This window comes from Ambystoma mexicanum, chromosome 6p, assembly GCF_040938575.1.
Source record: "Ambystoma mexicanum isolate Mex_15411 chromosome 6p, UKY_AmexF1_1, whole genome shotgun sequence".
Classification (NCBI taxonomy): Eukaryota; Metazoa; Chordata; class Amphibia; order Caudata; family Ambystomatidae; genus Ambystoma; species Ambystoma mexicanum.
In genome coordinates, this window is record NC_090935.1 from 1,402,408,573 (window position 1) to 1,402,426,783 (window position 18,211).

Sequence of the window (18,211 nt, forward strand, 5' to 3'; positions counted from 1 at the left end):
CCCTTCCACCATTGCCCTTCCCCATTCCCATTTTTGCCCCATAGGGCATAGTGGGAATGGGGAAGGCGCTAATTACATTACCGCAAATTGTGGTACCGTAATTAGCTCCCTGGGTCCCTTTGCGGGTTGGTTTTTAACGCCTGCAAAAAGCAGGCCTTAAATTCCCCAACCCGCAAAGGGACCTCGTAGTAAGGCGGTAAGGATTTACCGGTACCGGTAAAATACCGGTACCGGTAAACCCTTACCGCCATCCGTGTAATGAGGCCCAAAGTCTTTTTGATCATCAACCTCACCTCAGTTCACCAATAGGTGAAATGAATCCCTTTGTCCATGTTTTTTTTTTTTTTTAATAAGGATCCAGGAGTTGTTTGTTATCAATATCACGTTCTGGTACTTTTAGAAAGTAGGCATGACAAATGGTTGTGGAGATTTTTAATACAAATGAGGGATTCAGGTTTGACAATTGGCTGGAAAATTGCAATCTTCGGTGAATCTCCTTTAACTGTATTGGCTATGACAATACTGTGGATGGGGTCCATACAAAAGATCGTTTTTAGCCAGCCATCATGGGAGGCTTTGGAATGTTATTTAACAGTGTTTGTAGAGTTCACCGATAAGCAGGAATATATAAAACTTCTTGTGAATAAATCTATTATTTTTGACTGGCCTCAGGGGTGTGAGGGAGAGTCAATTAAAATCAAAAAGGACATTATGACAGCACCTGTGTTAGCCACATTGGAAAATGAATGTAAATCTATATTTTACACATCTACCAGTGAAAAAGGCCTTGGGTGTGTGTTGTGTCAAGTTCAGTATGGCGAGGAAAAAAATGCTGCATTTTCCTTGTGCTGCCTCAAGGGAACAGTGTTGGGCTATTTGAATATTTAGGGTGTTACTTGGGTGCACAAAGAGTATTCACCAGCACATGCTAGATTATGTCTCAAACAGTGTGGTCAGATGGGTCACATATAGGGAGGGTCTCAATATGGAAGTTGAGTTTCTGGCTGGTAGGGCCAATGCAATGGCATATGTTTTGTCTAGGAGTGTGTTGACAAAGGGTCAGATTGAGGAAAATGAGAATGAGCATTTATTTTCTGTGAACAGTTGTGTGTCACCGGCGGTATGAGAAGTGGCACATAGTCGGGATGCAGTTAATATGTTGGTTCCGCAGTGCATTATGCTGTTTGGGGATATGAGATTGAAAGTCTTCAGAATGCCAACATAATGAGTTGTGTATACAGGATGGAATGGTGTTTAGTGGCTCCAGGATACCAATTGGATGGTGCAAGTGAGAAGAGAGACCATAGGGGTTCTCGAGTTTCCCAAGGGACCCTGGTTGGAAGGAGCATTTCATTGTATGGGCCCAGTTAATGTACCAGTTGTGGGCTGCAGACATCTCCTATCACTGATTGGTGTGGCTCTAAATTGCTTGCAGAAAATGTCTTGAGTCAGGTTGCCATGCAAGCCCTGATATGGTTCTTGGGGGATGTTCTCAGGGGAAAGGGATTCCCGCCCAGGCTTATGATGGACAACAGGGTTCAAATGACTTTGAGGGAGATGTAATAGTTTCTTACTGAACAATGTGTGAAACATTCCCATTGTACACTGTACCATCCCCAGTACAATGATGATGATGAAACTTTCAATTGTGCTTTGCTTGAGAGTGTGAAGAAGGCTCTAGAATCTAGAAGTCATTCTGAGCATGCTGATCAAGGCTGGAACACTATGTGCCTTTTTGTGACTTTTAAGAGTCTTCAAAGGCAATTGCCCAACACCATAGTTTGACTAGTTTGTTCGATGTATTCTGTTGTTATACTGTAAAGCGCTTTGGATTAAAACGCTATATAAATAAAATAAATTCAAATACAAAACAGGATGGGTGAGACAACTACAGTATATGTGAGAGGAGCTGGAGAGGAAATAATGGGCAATTTAACTATCTCACTATGTGAAGTATGGGTTTAGAGAAAATAAACTAACTCTTGGGGACATGGTCAAGGTAAGAATTCTGCATTATGTGCTGAAGGGTAAATCTCAATTTCCATATTCTCTTTGTTTGATGAGTGTCTTTCAACTTGCAGCAAGATTGGAGGTTGGAGGAATTTGAAATAAGTCCCAAGTGTAAAATATGGTTAAAATCCAGTTTCTTTTTCTTCTATAAAGGGTGCATTGTGTTTGTTTTTCTCTATTCTTTGCCAGTCATTTGCCAGCGAGAATCCAAGGTGACAGGAGCTGATGCCATTAAGCCCCCTCTCACCTTCGTTTCATTACAATGATTCTGCCAAGGAGCTCTGAAAATGCTGCTGTCATTTGATTGTATCTCAGCTGTTCTGGAAGGCAGTTGGAGAAACCTATTGATCTGGGTGTCTCTATTGATTATCTTTTTTGTTAACTCTGAAATAAAGTCTCTGAGTTCACTCATGGTCCTGTGTAGTGTGGTTATTGCTGGCAGCATACACAATATCTTCTTCAGGCAAGCTTGATGTGAGTTGCTGTGACTATCTTGGAGTGTAGCTGAATAAACTGGCACAGTGTAAGAAACATGCTGCTAAACAGTGAACAGCCACTATTATTACTAACATATAATTACAAAAAAAAAAATAAACAAGAAGCTGACAGGTATTGTCACAAAAATATGTATTTATCTTCAAAAGCCAACAATTACAAATGCACCAGCATTTGAACAAAATGCCATTCTTTGTCAAGGCCTTGTAGCAGATATATATGTTGACCATTTAGATGTGCTTGCATCCTCTTTGCAGTTCCAGTATAGTACATTTAGTAAACCACATGACTTATGCCTACTCAATTGCATGCAATGGGTGCAACACAGAAATGCCTCCCAAGTTTAAGTGGTAAAATGTCCATTTTTATCATTGTCCAATATTAGCCTCATGCTTGACAGTGTATTTACTGGCGTGCATGCAAATTGGCAAAGGATGATAAATACACTGTTAGAATGGTATACTATTCACAGTTATCTTGGTGTTCCTCAAACTTGTGTGTTTGGTTGCCTGTGAAGGTGGAACTGCTTCTGGCATAATCAAAACATGTTCTTGTTCTGCCTATCTTCTGGCTTTCTCTACCACTTCCCTGCTCACTTCCTATGACCACCTTTTCCTCATAGCCTGAAGCATTTGCCAATCATGCAACCGTGTGTGTGTGTGTAATAAAGAACAACAACAAAAATAGGGACACAGCAGTGAAGCACAGGAGGGCTCTTACCGGGAGCTACACTAATGCTTTACTCCTTGTCTTCAATTCCCCAGTAACTTGCTGGTGTTACCTACTATCCCGGCAACAAACCCACCTTGCTTCCTCTTCAAGCTTCAGCCTTCCTGACATTCCTGTAGAAGGTCCTAACTCACAGGAGTGTTGCAAACTCCATAGATATAGCTGTGATGTGCACAGTTTACAAGCCATGGCAAGAGCTAGATTTCTGGAACCTATGTGCAATACTGACTATTGAATTTGACACAGGGCCTTATTATGAGTTTGACAGTGTGGAGAAAAAAAAAACACTAGTAATGCTTTACCGGTGCATTATCACACCACCAATCTACAGGTTTGGAGGTAAGGTAGAGGAAACACCAAAAACAGCTAAATCGATGGTATTACTGATGATGGTATTACTGCTGGTCGTACTACTGCTAGTGGTAATACCGCTGAAATCCCCATGGAGTCGTATGGACTCCAATTAATGGGGACTAACACTGTCTACCACCACTTGTAATCCGGTGGTAATACTGCTGGTGGTGATATCACCAGACCAAGTGCTGGTAACAGTAATACCGTTTGGTGGTATCTCAGTGGTATTACTGCCAAGATAACACCAAACTCGGAATGACAGTTTTGTAAAACATGTAGAGAGATGCATTTTCAAATATGTGCCTTCATAGAGTTTGGCTTTGACATCTCTTCTGTGCATGTACTAATACATTATCCCACCCTCCGCAATTGCATTTGACACTAGTAAGGAAAACACAGGTACACTTTAAGTGGCCGATTCATGGAACAAACGTGTGCTGAAAATCCCAGCGCAAGCAGGCGCAAGGTGGCGCAAGCGTGAGAAAGCAAGTGCATGCGCACGCGTGCGATTCAAGGATGCGCTGCGCTTGTTTCCCACTGATTGTGCGCCAAATCGGTGCATGTCGCACGCGGGCACACACGTCATCAAACAGCGTGTGCTACGTGCACAGCAAAAGCGCACATAGCGCAGCGCACACAACAAAAGTAGGCGAAACAGTGGGCGTAACACGCAGAATGGGGAATAACGCTTGAAAAAGAAGGCGTAACTGGGGAAGTACTGCAGGGAACTACACGGAACGCCCACACGCACGCGAACAACCCGTATTCATGGATACGAATACGGGAAACCCACGCATGGCAAAAGACGCACACAGGCGTGAATGCGTCCGCCACACGAAGGCAGGCGGAAGCGTCCCCGTGCACAATATAAAAGTGCACGCAAACAACAAACACGTATATACAGCTACGATGAATGCCCCATTTGTCGCAGCACTGATCATGGGACACCGCAGAAGGAGGAGAATAGCCAGGGCACACATTTTTTCACCACGGACAAGTCTTTTTGGGATGCCTGACGACCAGGTCTATGGCAGTTGTAGGTTTCCACCCCGTATCATCCTAGACCTGGTCAGGGAGTGGGAAGATGACCTTACATCCCCAACCCTTTGCTCCCAAGCATTGAGCCCCTTGGAGAAGGTGCTCAATGTCCTGCATTTTTTGGCCACTGGGTCATTTCAGCGGACTACTGCCATAGTGGGGGGGGTCTCACAGGCCATGCAGTCACGCTGCCTACACCAGGTGTTGGCAATCATGACTGCACGCCCCTCAGTCCGCAGGCACATATACATGCCCAGAACACCCGCAGAAAGGCAGGCCGTTGTCCAGGACTTTTACAGGGTGGCACACTTCCCCAAAGTGCTCGGTGCCATAGATTGCACCCATGTGGCCCTACGTCCACCTAGGGCCACCGAGCACATCTACCGAAACCGCAAGCACTGGCATTCCATTAATGTACAGGTGGTATGCGATGCAAAGGGAATCATCACCTCTGTCTATGCAAACTACCCTGGCTCCACCCATGACAGTTTCATATACAGAATGTCTGCCCTGAGCCGGGCCCTGGAAGCTGGGCAGCATGGCGACACATGGCTCCTAGGTGAGTACAAATGCCCTTGCACATGCATGCATGTCACACACACACACACAAATACACAAACCCCAATGATAACAACCATTATCACCTCTCCAGGGGACAGTGCCTACCCTCTGAGCAACCACATGATGACACCAAACCGGAAACCTCACCACAACACCCCAGGTAAGATACAACGCGGCCCATATTGCAACCAGGGCCATAGTGGAGCGCACATTCGGAGTGCTCAAGTCACGCTTCTGTTCCCTTGACCGCTCTGGTGGGCAGCTACTCTATGCACCCCCAGTAGTGTGCAGGATCATTGTGGCAGCATGTGTCCTGCACAATGTTGCAACACGGCAGGGTCTACCGGTGGACATGGTGGTGCCCACACATCCCCAACCACAGGCAAAGGCGCTGCACATGGGTGGGGATAGGGCACGTGGCGAGGATGCCCGGACCTAGCTTGTGGACAGATTTTTCACCTAAACTCCCACCCCTGCAGAGTGCACACAGGCCTGGCACATACCAGGTGACAATCGATGATGACAAAGAGACAGTCAACTGTCACAACCTTACCACCCTGATATTGTTGCCATGGAAGTGCCACATTGTGTGCATCCCTAGCTACCTAAACACAAGCAATCCTGTGTGACCAAAAGGCACACATGCAAGGTGTGAATCACACACACATGCAAAACAGGCCATGACTATCACTTGTATGTCACTCAAACCCTCCCAAAGCACAACATGACATGGCAAGCAATAGCCATACACCAACACAGTAAAAATGTAAATTGGCATCAGACAATGATGCCTGACATGGAATCAGATGAAATGACTGACTGACCAACAACCTCCCACCCAAAAGAAGTCATACCCAAATAAATTCCAAAAGTCGAAGTTGTAACATAACAATGAATGCCTGTCTACATGCACATTGTGCATTTAAAAATCAACACTGCAGCTTCTGTGTGCTGTGTCTATCTCCTACAACACACTGCTCAGTGCACAGCACAGTTAACAGCCATTGCATGTGATGCACACCCTGAGCATCACATCTAAGCGACAAACCACATCAAAAAGCAAATTAGGCATGTACAGGATCCCCAATTGGTCATAGGACATGTGCTGCAGGGACACAGTGGGCACCAGAAGGAAAACAGAGTGTACACATGGACATGGAAGGGTGGTTGTACATGTAGTGCATTATAGTGCGAGTGTGTGGGTCAGTAGGGACATGCACTCAACATATGCATGTGCAATCAAGTGAACATCAGTGTCCTCTACACATCACATGTGAACATTCACCATGTGTACACCGCAGCATGTCAAACCACAACTATCCCCTCACACCTGAAAGGTAAACACAACACATGAACAGGCATTGATCAGCAGAACACATCATGTAGATAGGATACCACAATTACAATGTCAGGGTGCCCATCACACTGCAGGGCAAGACAACTATCACCAACCAAGCACCACCCCTCCCTCACAAATCACCATGACCCACTGAACAACTGCACCGGGGTTATGGAGCCTACATCCTTGAATTTCACCTGGCCACAGGATCACCCTTCCCCTTTGTCACCATCTCCCACCTTGTGTGTAAAAAGTTGCCTGCACCCTCAGAGTCCACCTTGATTTGCAAAAACACTACATCCAAGAGAACTCAAAGCAGGCCAACACAGAAGCCAAGCAAAAAGCTTGCAGGCAGAAAAACTAACCAGAACAGCCTCCAGTAGATGACTTGAAGTAGCAGTACCTCACAAAGGCCAAGTACTACCACAATGACGTAAAAACCAAGGTAGCACAGTAAAACAATGTTACAACAGGATGTGTACCATGTGTGGTACATAACATAGAATGAGGCACCACAAACGGATGTGTACTGTCACTGCTCCCGTGTACAGGTGCAGGAGTGGCACGAACCAACCACCCCCACCATGGTCTGGGAGGCTGCAAGGTCAAACTCACACAGGCCTCTGAGACCCTGGTTGGGAAGGAGGGTCAGGTATATGGAGTCGGGACAGGCGTTGGCATACTGGATAACTGGAATGAGGGGCAGGAGAGGGGAGTACGATTGACACAGGAAAGTAGGGAATGGCCAAGAATGTAGTACTCACATTAACACATATACAATCATACCAAACTTGTTCATCATAAACATAGCAGCAATTCACTGAAATGGAAGTCAAAGTGAAACTTATCTCTGGGGTGAGTGCTGGCCTCCTGCCTGCACACTCTCAGGTCCAGTAACAGGAGCACCTCAATGCTGCAAAGAGAGCCACAGTTAAAAATCTGTGCGTGCCCATAACACACAAACACACCACCAAATATGCCCCAAAGTATCAAACTACTCTACAAACAGACAATCTGGTGTGGATGCTTCGTACCCATACGTAACATTACCCCTGTGATGGTTCATACACAGTCAATGCAGTAAGTCAGGCGCCGGTGGGTGCGTGGCAAATGGAACACCAATGTATCACGAATCACACAACATGCAATGTTCCCTGGGTAAGCAGACAGACGCATATAGCAAGGTATGACTTCCAAACAAGTCGTGTTCCACCATGACCCAAATAAAGTAGGCAGTGCATGTTTCAAATTCTACATGGAAATGAAATGCACTGCACCCGAGTCTGTCCCTTGCCGTCTGTTCCTATCAGCTGCTTCTTTCCATGTCTCGGAACGCTACTTGGGTGATACAAGTGCCTCAATGGACCATGGTGGACAGGAGGGAATGTGCCACTACCCCTGCAGGTGCCCCAGACAACCTTACAATCAACTAGCCATGAGTCCACTAACACATATGAGCTGTATTGTGCTTTTCAACACCAATATTCGACCAAGCTCACCCTCAGTGCTGCTACTAAGCATGCATGTGCAACTGGCCTGGTGGAACCTTTGCTGTGTTGTGGCCCCCCTGTGCTGCTCACCTTGCCTGGAGTCCCTTGAAACATGTCAGCAGTTTTCGAATGTATGATTTCAATCCCTGTGCCTCTGCTTGCGCACACATGTGTATGTGGGCACCACCAAACGTGTCCAGATTCCAGACGTCCAATGGCCCATGTCTGCTGGCAAAGGTGGTCTGGAGGCTCATCCCCCTGCAGAAAGGGCATGGAACACATGATTAATGCATTAGATTCATCTGTGTGTGTCTCTTCAGGCATCACATCACTGGACCATGTCAGAGATGTACATCAGAAATCACACCACAGTCCGTCTTTCACAGCCAAATTGTGGAACACACTATCTACGGCATGAATTGCAACAAGCACATGTCCAGTAAAGATAAGAAACATACTACACAATGCATGGCAATGAATGTACACATGAATCATGAAACACCCCATCTAGCAAAAGCAGAAAAGTGGTCAATAACACCCCAATCATCCCCTCTAGGGGTGTTAACACAAGTTCCACAGCATCAAACATGCCACAGATATGACAGTCCAAAGCCCTTGTGTAATAGGCTGTTACACCGAACCATCCTTGCGAGCCCATGGATAAGGGAAGCAGGAGTGGCATATGTGAGTCAAGGACCCCAAGCAGCAAACACATACACAAGACAAGCCTGAAGGGCCCAGCTGGAACAGAAAGTGGATGCTTTCAAAAGCCACAAAGCACCACACTGTCACATGAAAGCACAATAGACAAGCAATTTTAAACTATATTAACTAATTACACTAACTAAGAAAAACTTATTTTACCTAATTAAACTAACTATCGAACAGAAACTTAACTAACTAAACTAAAAGAAAAATCAAAAATGGCCACATACCACCCGGGGGGGGGCACCCAGGAGGGGGGAGGTACAGGGTGCTGCTCAACACCCACATGCGATGATGCTGAGCCAAAAAAAAAACCTCCATGGGCTCAATGCCTGCACAGCCCGACCTATGTGAGAGATAGATGGTCGTCCGAGTCTGGCACATCCTGGAAAGGAGGACATGGCGCAGTAGCCTGGCCACGCCTAGCCGCAGCTTGCCCCTCGTCAGCAGCAAGTCTGCCGGACGGGTGAGCCTGGTTCTGTGTGGCGATGACTCGTAGGTCTGCATGCAGAACCCCCCGTGATACACGTGCTTCCTCTTGCAAGGTAGCACGTGTAACACGGAGTTCCTCCTGCAATGCCTGGCTTGACAACCGCTGCACCTCCCGGCAAGCCTGTAGCTCAGCCGAGATGGTACGCTCAAGCTGTGCAAACCTCTCCTCTGACCGTTCCCTCTGGGACATCAGAAGGACACCCAGAGTGGATCTGAGGGAAGCATACTCCTCCCTCAGGGCCTCCATGTGTGCCTCTGCGTGAGCAGCAATTGCTTGACGCAGAGACGACATTTCAGCCTGGCGTGCCATGTCTGAGGCCGCCATGCCCAGCCTGAGCGAGCGGGCCGTGGACCGTGCCTCCTGCTGCTGGAGATGCACCTGCCTAGCAGGGGGGAGCACGGATCGGGCCACAGGCTCCATGCTCTCAGCATTGTTGTCCATTGCTGCCCCCTGCCGTTCTGAATTGGCAGTCATGTCTTGCTCCCACTCAGTATACAGCGGTTGCGTGCGGCGATCGCGTTGCTGGGCTTGACTCCTGCGGGACCCAAGGACCGGTTGTCCTCGTCGTGTTGGCACCGCCCGCGGCTGCACGACTACATGCTCCCGTCGACGTGATGTCCCAGGCACATCAGTGACTGGTGTGGAGGGTGACCCTGCGTCCCGATCCACCACGGGTGGAGGTTGCAAGACTGTCTGATCCCTCAGTGCAGGTGTCGAGGACAGAGGAGTGTCCACATCAGAATCACTCACCTCTGACACATGGACCTGATGCTCATCCAACTCGACATGGACGTCAGAGTCGTCATCAGGGCTGGACTCATAGGGAGCCAGAGACAAGATGGCCTGTAGCACTTGGGGGTCTTCGTGGCCTGCCACCCCACGACCCCCACTTGTGCCGGGTTGATGTAGTGATACCAACCCTGTGCCTGGCATGACAACACCGTCCTCCGGCTCCATTGCATCATCATCTGAAAAATAGAGAAAAATAGGTCACTACACATGTCAGAAGCACACACACACCGACAACATCAGGCAGACATGTGACACACAAAATAGAACCTGGCATGCATGCTGGGTCAACTTGGAATTGCTTCTGTGATCAGACCTGTTGAAAGGTGGCAGTCTGCATTGAAGTTGGTCTATGCAGTGCAGCAAATATGTATGTTACTCACTACCTACATGTACAAGGACTCCATGGTGTGTGTCAGAAAATGTGAAGGCAGTGAAAGGTCAACATCAGGCATCACGTGCAATGTGCATTCAATGGGTAGCATATCTACAAGCAAAGCACCCTTCCACCCAAGTGCAAATGCAGGGATGCCTAGCATGGTATCAAAAGGCTGACCATAGACCTGTGTATTGACAGACAGTGTTGACTAGCATCAACAGCTTCATGCAAGTCAAGTGACAACACTGCAAATGATGATGGGACAGTAAGCAGGACACATGATGAAACGTCTGGAGGCTACCCACGTGTGAAGAGGACACTACACCAGTTGGACAGAGTCATTGGCCATTAAAAAGGGTGAGGACTGTGACCCACCCAGATTGTCAGACCATAAACATGTGTGCAACGCAGTACTGAGCCACAGTAGACATGGGAAGGCTGATGAAATGCCATGCAATATATGTCACCCAGGACTTGTATTACAGTGATCATCCAGTCAAGGACACATAGGGGCATGCGTGCAATGCACATGGAGCATGAATGGGCACTCATGTCCCTGTGGGGCATCTAACCTCTGCACAGTACAAGTGAGATACCCTGCATCAAGAACTAAGGCTGTACCACACAGCATATGTCTGGCAGATTGGTCCCGGGAAGTTTGCATGTACACAGGAAGCAATTAACAGGGACGTACCCAACGGCAATATTGAAGCAGACCAGTGCAAAGGTGGAATTGGGGTGCAGAGCGGGGGGTGGAGGGGCAAGGGAGCATGCCTACATGGAGTACCCGCATGCAGGCAGAGGACACATGCACATCAGTCATGCTATGACATCGTGCCTGGGCTGAGAGTAAGGTCACCCCATGCTACATGCAGAAAGGCCAGTGAGCTGGGACATGGACCGGAGGGGCATCCTGGTAACCAGCATGTGAGTAGGATGCAATAGTGTTGATGCCGACAGTCCCCGTCTGCTCCACATGTCCACCATCCAGCAGAGCAGACATGCATCATGGAAGCATTGCATTACTTGCACATCCGAACCATGTACACCTCACATTTAGTGGCAATCATGCACAACACATCCCACAAGTAAAACACACACATCCTCAACAAACATGCATCAACACTCACTGGACTGGGCATCAAAGTCCGGCATCTCTCTCACTCCTTCGACCGATTCAGATGGTATGAACTCCGCAAAAAGTGACTCATGCGGAGTGAGGACTTCCTCCTCTGGTGCAGGCCCACCGCCAGTCACCAGAGTCAAGTTGTAATTAGAGGTACGCTTAGCCTTAGCGCTGCGTTTGATGTCATTCCAACACTTTTGCACTCTTGCGCCATGCGCACCTCATGGCCGAATGCACTGACATTTTCCGTAACATGCTTCCAGTGGGTATCACGTTGGGCAGCCTTAGTCTGACTATTGGCACCCACTAGCATGTCACGGCTGTGGCCCCGCACGCAGCCCACGAGGAAGTCCAGTTCCTGGTTGCAGAAAGGCTTTTTCCTCGACGTGCAGGAGGTCGTGGCTGTGTGTGAGGTCCCAGCCTGTGCTGCAGGTGCAACCTTCCTCCTCTTGGAATGTGGCTCAGACCCTGGCAGGCTAATACCGCCCTGACCAGTATGGCCAGTGGGTTCGGTGGATTGAGACAAGGGAGTGGCAGGTGGAGGGACGACCAAAGGCCTGAATTCTGTCAGTGGCAGCTGGGTGCCCTCTAATGGACCCTGCGCAGCAACATCGCTGTGGCAGGGTCATTGACCACAACTGTCCTGGTTGGCAGACTCACAAATGGGGTGTTGTTGGGTGCATCTGCCCCTGCACTTGCCAACACCCAGCTGTTTTGGGCAGCAGATGACATAACTGCCCCAGGGACACGTGTCTTGGTCAGGGCAGCACTGCGTGCCCCTACGGTTTCCCTCCTGGCCTGTTGGAAATCTTCCAAGGGCTCCTCCAGTGCCAACGCAGGCTGCGCTGGCAGACCCTGAGCCTGGGTGGTGGTGTCCACAGCTGCACCTGCAGCTATCACTACACTTGGGCCTGTGGCAGTCGATGGAACGGACTGCCGGGTCACACGGGCACCAGTGGGAGATGCAGAAGCTGCATCTCCCGGAACCACAGGGGTGGTGGCATGACTGCACCGACACATGGCACGACATCGTGCTCAAGTGGTGCACCGCTGCCTCTTCCCCCTCTGCGGCTGCCCTGGACACCCTGGAGTCCCCCTACTCCCTGGTCACCCCGGCCACATCCCTGACCATGCCCGCCACGAGGAGTACGTCCAGCTGAGGCGCCCCTCACGGTTGGTGGCCTCCCAACCATGGCACAGATGTAGTAGTGTCGGCACAGATGGAGTTGTGCCAATGGGAGGTGTACACCACAATTGACCTGGGCAATTGGGGTGAAGGGGGTGGGAAGCAAGATGTTAACAGCCCCCCTGCACCTGCAAGGCTGTATGTGACCCTGGTGATGTAGTGATGGGTCACGCAATGCTCAGGCACCCCAAAACTGCTGGAAAACCGTGCACGCAACACTGCAGCCTACGTGCGTGGAATCAACCTCCCGCAGTACGCGGTGGCACCCAGTAACACAAAAATCACGTACACGTGGTACACGCAGGCTATTATGACATCAGAAACGGTGCGATACACAGGGGCACCCGCAGTGGAAAAAATAGCGTGCGCGACTCACCGTCTGACTAGCGCGATGCAGAAAAACACGCATAGCCAATCCCCCCACCAAATGAAGAGATACGTCCTTGATAGCTGTGAAGTTGTGATGGCGCGCGAAACAACAGGAAGCAGCAACACACGTCGGTCTCCACAAAAGGCATGTACAGCGAACTGCTGGCCCCCGCTCACCTTTAACCCATGCTAAGGGAAACACCCGCGCGTGTCACGTCACTTACGCGCGTAGGCCCTTTCCTCGGATTACACACATTCGCATGGGGACGTGCATTTTTTTCGCACACGCGCTAATCCACTATGCACACGTCACGGGGGAAACACCTGCGCACGCCCCCGCGCCTCACATCACAGAAGCGCTTACACGCGAAGGGCCTTTGGTCCAATGAAATCGCTGACGTGGTCACGTGCTAAGGGTCTTTCCTCGAATTACACGCTGACGTGCAAGATTTTCACGTGCCAAATCACTCTGTATCAAGCTGGCCACGCGAAAACACACGGAAGACCACGCTCCTGCCCAGAAGGCCGAATTACTGCCGCCCCAGAGCCCCGAGCATGCTCCCACCTGCCATCCGCTGCTGCCTGCCTGTCTGCTGCCCACGTGCCTTGCCATTTGCTGCCTGCACATCAGCCAGGGGTGCTGTTGCTGTGACCACGCCTGCTGGAACCGAAGACTCCCGACTGGGATTCCATCGTGCCACAGCCCAGCCCCAGGACCCAGTTGCCCACCCACTCCTGCCTCTGGGGTTGCCATGTCGGGCACACCACCATCTGAGACCACTGGCAACCCCCAGCCAGAGAGGCAGAGGGCCACCAGCATCACTGCCACGAAGTTGGTGTCCTGGTGAAGCAAGTCCTGGGGCAGTATGATGCCCTCTTCAGAAGGTCGCGCGCAGACAAGGAAGGACGGACCAGGATCTGGATGGACATCGTGACTGCCATCAACGCGGAAGGGGTGGCAGTCCGCGAATTCCATCATGTCAAGAAGCGCTGGGAGGACTTCAGGTCCAGGACCCTCAACAAGGCCCGGCGCCTCTTGAAGTCAGCGGATGCTAAGGGGCACCGGGGCCACCTGTCGGAAGCCCAAATGAGGGTCCTGGAACGCAAATGCCCAGCGGTCCGCGTCCAGGTCCTTGAGAGGCAGACCCGTCTGGAGTCGGGCGGTAAGTGTACATGCATACTGATTGGAAGCTGTGCGTGTGGTGGTGTGCCAGTAGTGTGCAGGTTGCACATGTGGTTTTGTAGGGCCATGTATGGATGTGTATGTACAGGGCCGTGAGGCTGACACATGCGAGTCCTTTCATGTGTGAGACACATGGATGGTGTATTTGTGGGTAAGCATGCAGGCCAAATGCAGATGTGTGAGCACACATGTTTGAATGACTGTGTATGTCAGTTGTCAAGGTTGTGGTGTCACACATGGATGTTGATTCCAGCTGCATGTACCTGCACTGTGTACATTTGCATGTATGTGTATCTGACAAGTGTGCAACTGTCATGCAACATTGATGCATGTGAGACTGATATGTAGAAGACTGATTGCCAGATGTGACATGGATGCCGATCTCATCACTGCAGCACTTGGTGGAGGTGTACACATGCATGTAAGTGTGGTGACGTGTGTGCATGTCTAGTGCACTCCCTGTGTCTCATGTAATTTCTGGCTCACCTTTGCCTGCTCATGCTGTTGTATGTGTATGGATGGTGCTGGCTGTTGCGATATGGCTGTGGAATAGCTCATGTGTGTGATTTGAAATGACATGTGTGTTGGGGATTGTGATGCCATGTCTGAAGTTTGACAATGACACTCGTGTGCAGCTGCATTGTGTGTATGAGTCCATTGTACAGTGCCCTGATGCCTGTGTCCTATCTCTCCCTGTCTGCAGCGTCGACTGAGGAAGAGGGCGGAGAGGGTGCTGTGGAGCACAGCGACAGGGATCACACCGCCAGCCGGAGACGCAAGGCCCGGCTCCCCTCCCAGGTTGTCATCTCATCGGGAAGTGAGGAGTCCGGTGCCGTGTCCCAGGTCGCCGAAGGGGCAGCTGAGACCCCACAGGGCCCGATGGAGGAAGATGACACAGAGTCATCCTGGTTGGTGCAGGGTTTGGTGGAGGAGGAGGCCGTTCAAGGGACAGAGACGGGGTCTGGAGGTGGGGATTCCACTGGTGCTAGTGGTGCAGTGCAGAGGCAGGGACAGGAGGCAGCAAAGGCCGCCGCGGAAGTGCCTGTGTGTAATCCTGTCCCCGATCCTGTGACTGTATCATCTTGCACCAGCAGGGATACCTACGTCCAGACCCATTCTCAGGGAGGGGATCGGCTTACACCAACTGGCCTTCCTCTCGCTGCGGATGTGGCTATCCGGCACCGGGTTGAGCCTGTCCTGGGTGGGGTGGTGTTGCGTCAAAGTGCCATGCGAGCTGACCTGCAGTCTTTTCATGAGGAGACTGCACGTCTTCTCGCATGGCTCGTTGACCACGTTGACCCACTGGGACAGCCCACCAGGGCCGGATTCCTCCATTTTCTGGACCTTGTTCCGACCCCCTCCTCAACTGAACCCCCTATGTGCCAGTCGTCCTCCGTGCCATCTTCCCACCCATGTGTCACCTGGGTGCCCTGTGGAGCTGCCTCTGACCCTGCAGCCAGGCTGGTGGAGGACACATCCCTGCCACAGTCAGGAGTTGGACGTCCAGCAGGGGTGGCCACCTCAACAACTGCACCCCAGCTGGAGGAGGATGTGCAGGCAGCAGGAGCCAGGGCACAGGCAGCAGCACAGCAGCAGCAGCAACAAGGTGGGAGCCATGATGGCTCGGGGCCTTCATCATCGGAGGGGCAGGCATCGGCCGGAGGGCAGGAGGAACCTGGACGGGAAGTGTCTTCCGTGTGGCAGTGGTTGGGCCATTCGATAGATGCGGAGCAGCAGCTGGCGGAAGAGGCACTGCTCACGATGGTCAGGGCGGAGAACTCCATGCTTAGGGCTCTGAGGTGAGCCGAGTGCCTCGAGGCCATTCGCAGGGATCTGGAGATCCAGATGTCATCGTCCCTGCGAACCCTCGGGGCCATGGAAGAGGACCACCTCCGGGACATCCAGCAGGAGTTCGATGATGCCCTGGCCCGGGATATCAACAAGTGAGCCGTTGGACTTGCCCGCTGCCCTTGTAAATAGTTAGTTAGTTAGTATTAGGTTTCCTTTCGTTTGTTCTTTATTTTGGACCGCTTGGACAATGCACCACATTTTTGTATATAGTTTTTTTATTAGGTAGTAGTTTTTGGTAGGTTTCATTTCTTAAATTGGGTTTATGGACCCTGGATTCTTCAATTGTACATAGTTCTACATTGGATTCATCTTTTTTAATATTTTTTTTGTGTTCACCATGGAGCAATGGTTTTTACTTTTTATTTTCCCTTGGATTTGATTTTTTGGACTGTGACTTTGGACAACATTTCTTTTTGGATTTCTTTTGCTTATGTTTTCTTGATTTTCATTATTTATCGGACATGGCCCATTTCTTTTGTTATTCCCATTGTTGTGTGTTTAATTTGATTTACGTTCATGTTATCTTTAATATATATTTTTTTATACTTCCATTTGTGGTATTATCTCATTGGTTTCATGCATGTCATGATATGGGTTTTGACATTCACTTGCACCCATTGTGTGTGTGTGACGGACATGTTTTCATTTACATACTTGCCATTGGGGTTGTATCATATAATTGGCATTTCTATGTGGGTGGATGCAATACTTGGGTGGGTCTTTGGCAAGTGGGGGCTGGCCATAAGGGCCAGGGATCTAGATTGTGATGGCGTGTTGGCTGGGGGACATGAGTGGGGGCCTGCTGGCAGGTGCCCTGCACTGCTTGGGGGGTGGGGTTGCAAGGGGACATGAGTGGGACATGAGTGGGGGCCTGCTGGCAGGTGCCCTGCACTGCTGGGGGTGGGGGTGCAAGGGGACATGAGTGGGGGCCTGCTGGCAGGTGCCCCGCACTGCTGGGGGGTGGGGGTGCAAGGGGACATAAGTGGGGGCCTGCTGGCAGGTGCCCTGCACTGCTGGGGGGTGGGTGTGCAAGGGGACATGAGTGGGGGCCTGTTGACAGGTGCCCCTCAGTGCTGGGGGGTGGGGGTGCAAGGGGACATGAGTGGGGGCCTGCTGGCAGGTGCCCCGCACTGCTGGGGGGTGGGTGTGCAAGGGGACATGAGTGGGACATGAGTGGGGGCCTGCTTGCAGGTGCCCTGCACTGCTGGGGGTGGGGGTGCAAGGGGACATGAGTGGGACATGAGTGGGGGCCTGCTGGCAGGTGCCCTGCACTGCTGGGGGGTGGGGGTGCAAGGGGACATGAGTGGAACATGAGTGGGGGCCTGCTTGCAGGTGCCCTGCACTGCTGGGGGGTGGGGGTGCAAGGGGACATGAGGGGGGCCTGCTGGCAGGTGCCCCGCACTGCTGGGGGGTGGGAGTGCAGGGGGACATGAGTGGGGGCCTGCTGGCAGGTGCCCTGCACTTCTTGGGTAGTGGGGGTGCAAGGGGACATGAGTGGGACATGAGTGGGGGCCTGCTGGCAGGTGCCCTGCACTGCTGGGGGTGCAAGGGGACATGAGTGGGACATGAGTGGGGCCTGCTGGCAAGTGCCCTGCACTGCTGGGGGTGGGGGTGCAAGGGGACATGAGTGGGGGCCTGCTGGCAGGTGCCCCGCACTGCTGGGGGTGCAGGGGGACATGAGTGGGGGCCTGCTGGCAGGTGCCCCACACTGCTGGGGGGTGGGGGTGCAGGGGGACATGAGTGGGACATGAGTGGGGGCCTGCTGGCAGGTGCCACACACTGCTGTGGGGTGGTGGTGCAAGGGGACATGAGTGGGACATAAGTGGGGGCCTGCTGGCAGGTGTCCTGCACTGCTGGGGGTGCAGGGGACATGAGTGGGGGCCTGCTGGCAGGTGCCCCGCACTGCTGGGGGTTGGGGGTGCAAGGGGACATGAGTGGGGGCCTGCAGGCAGGTGCCCCACACTGCTGGGGGTAGGGGGTGCAAGGGGACATGAGTGGGGGCCTGCTAGCAGGTACCCCGCACTGCTGGGGGGTGGGGGTGCAAGGGGGCATGAATGGGGTCCTGCTGGCAGGTGCCCTGCACTGCTGGGTGGTGGGGGTGCAAGGGGACATGA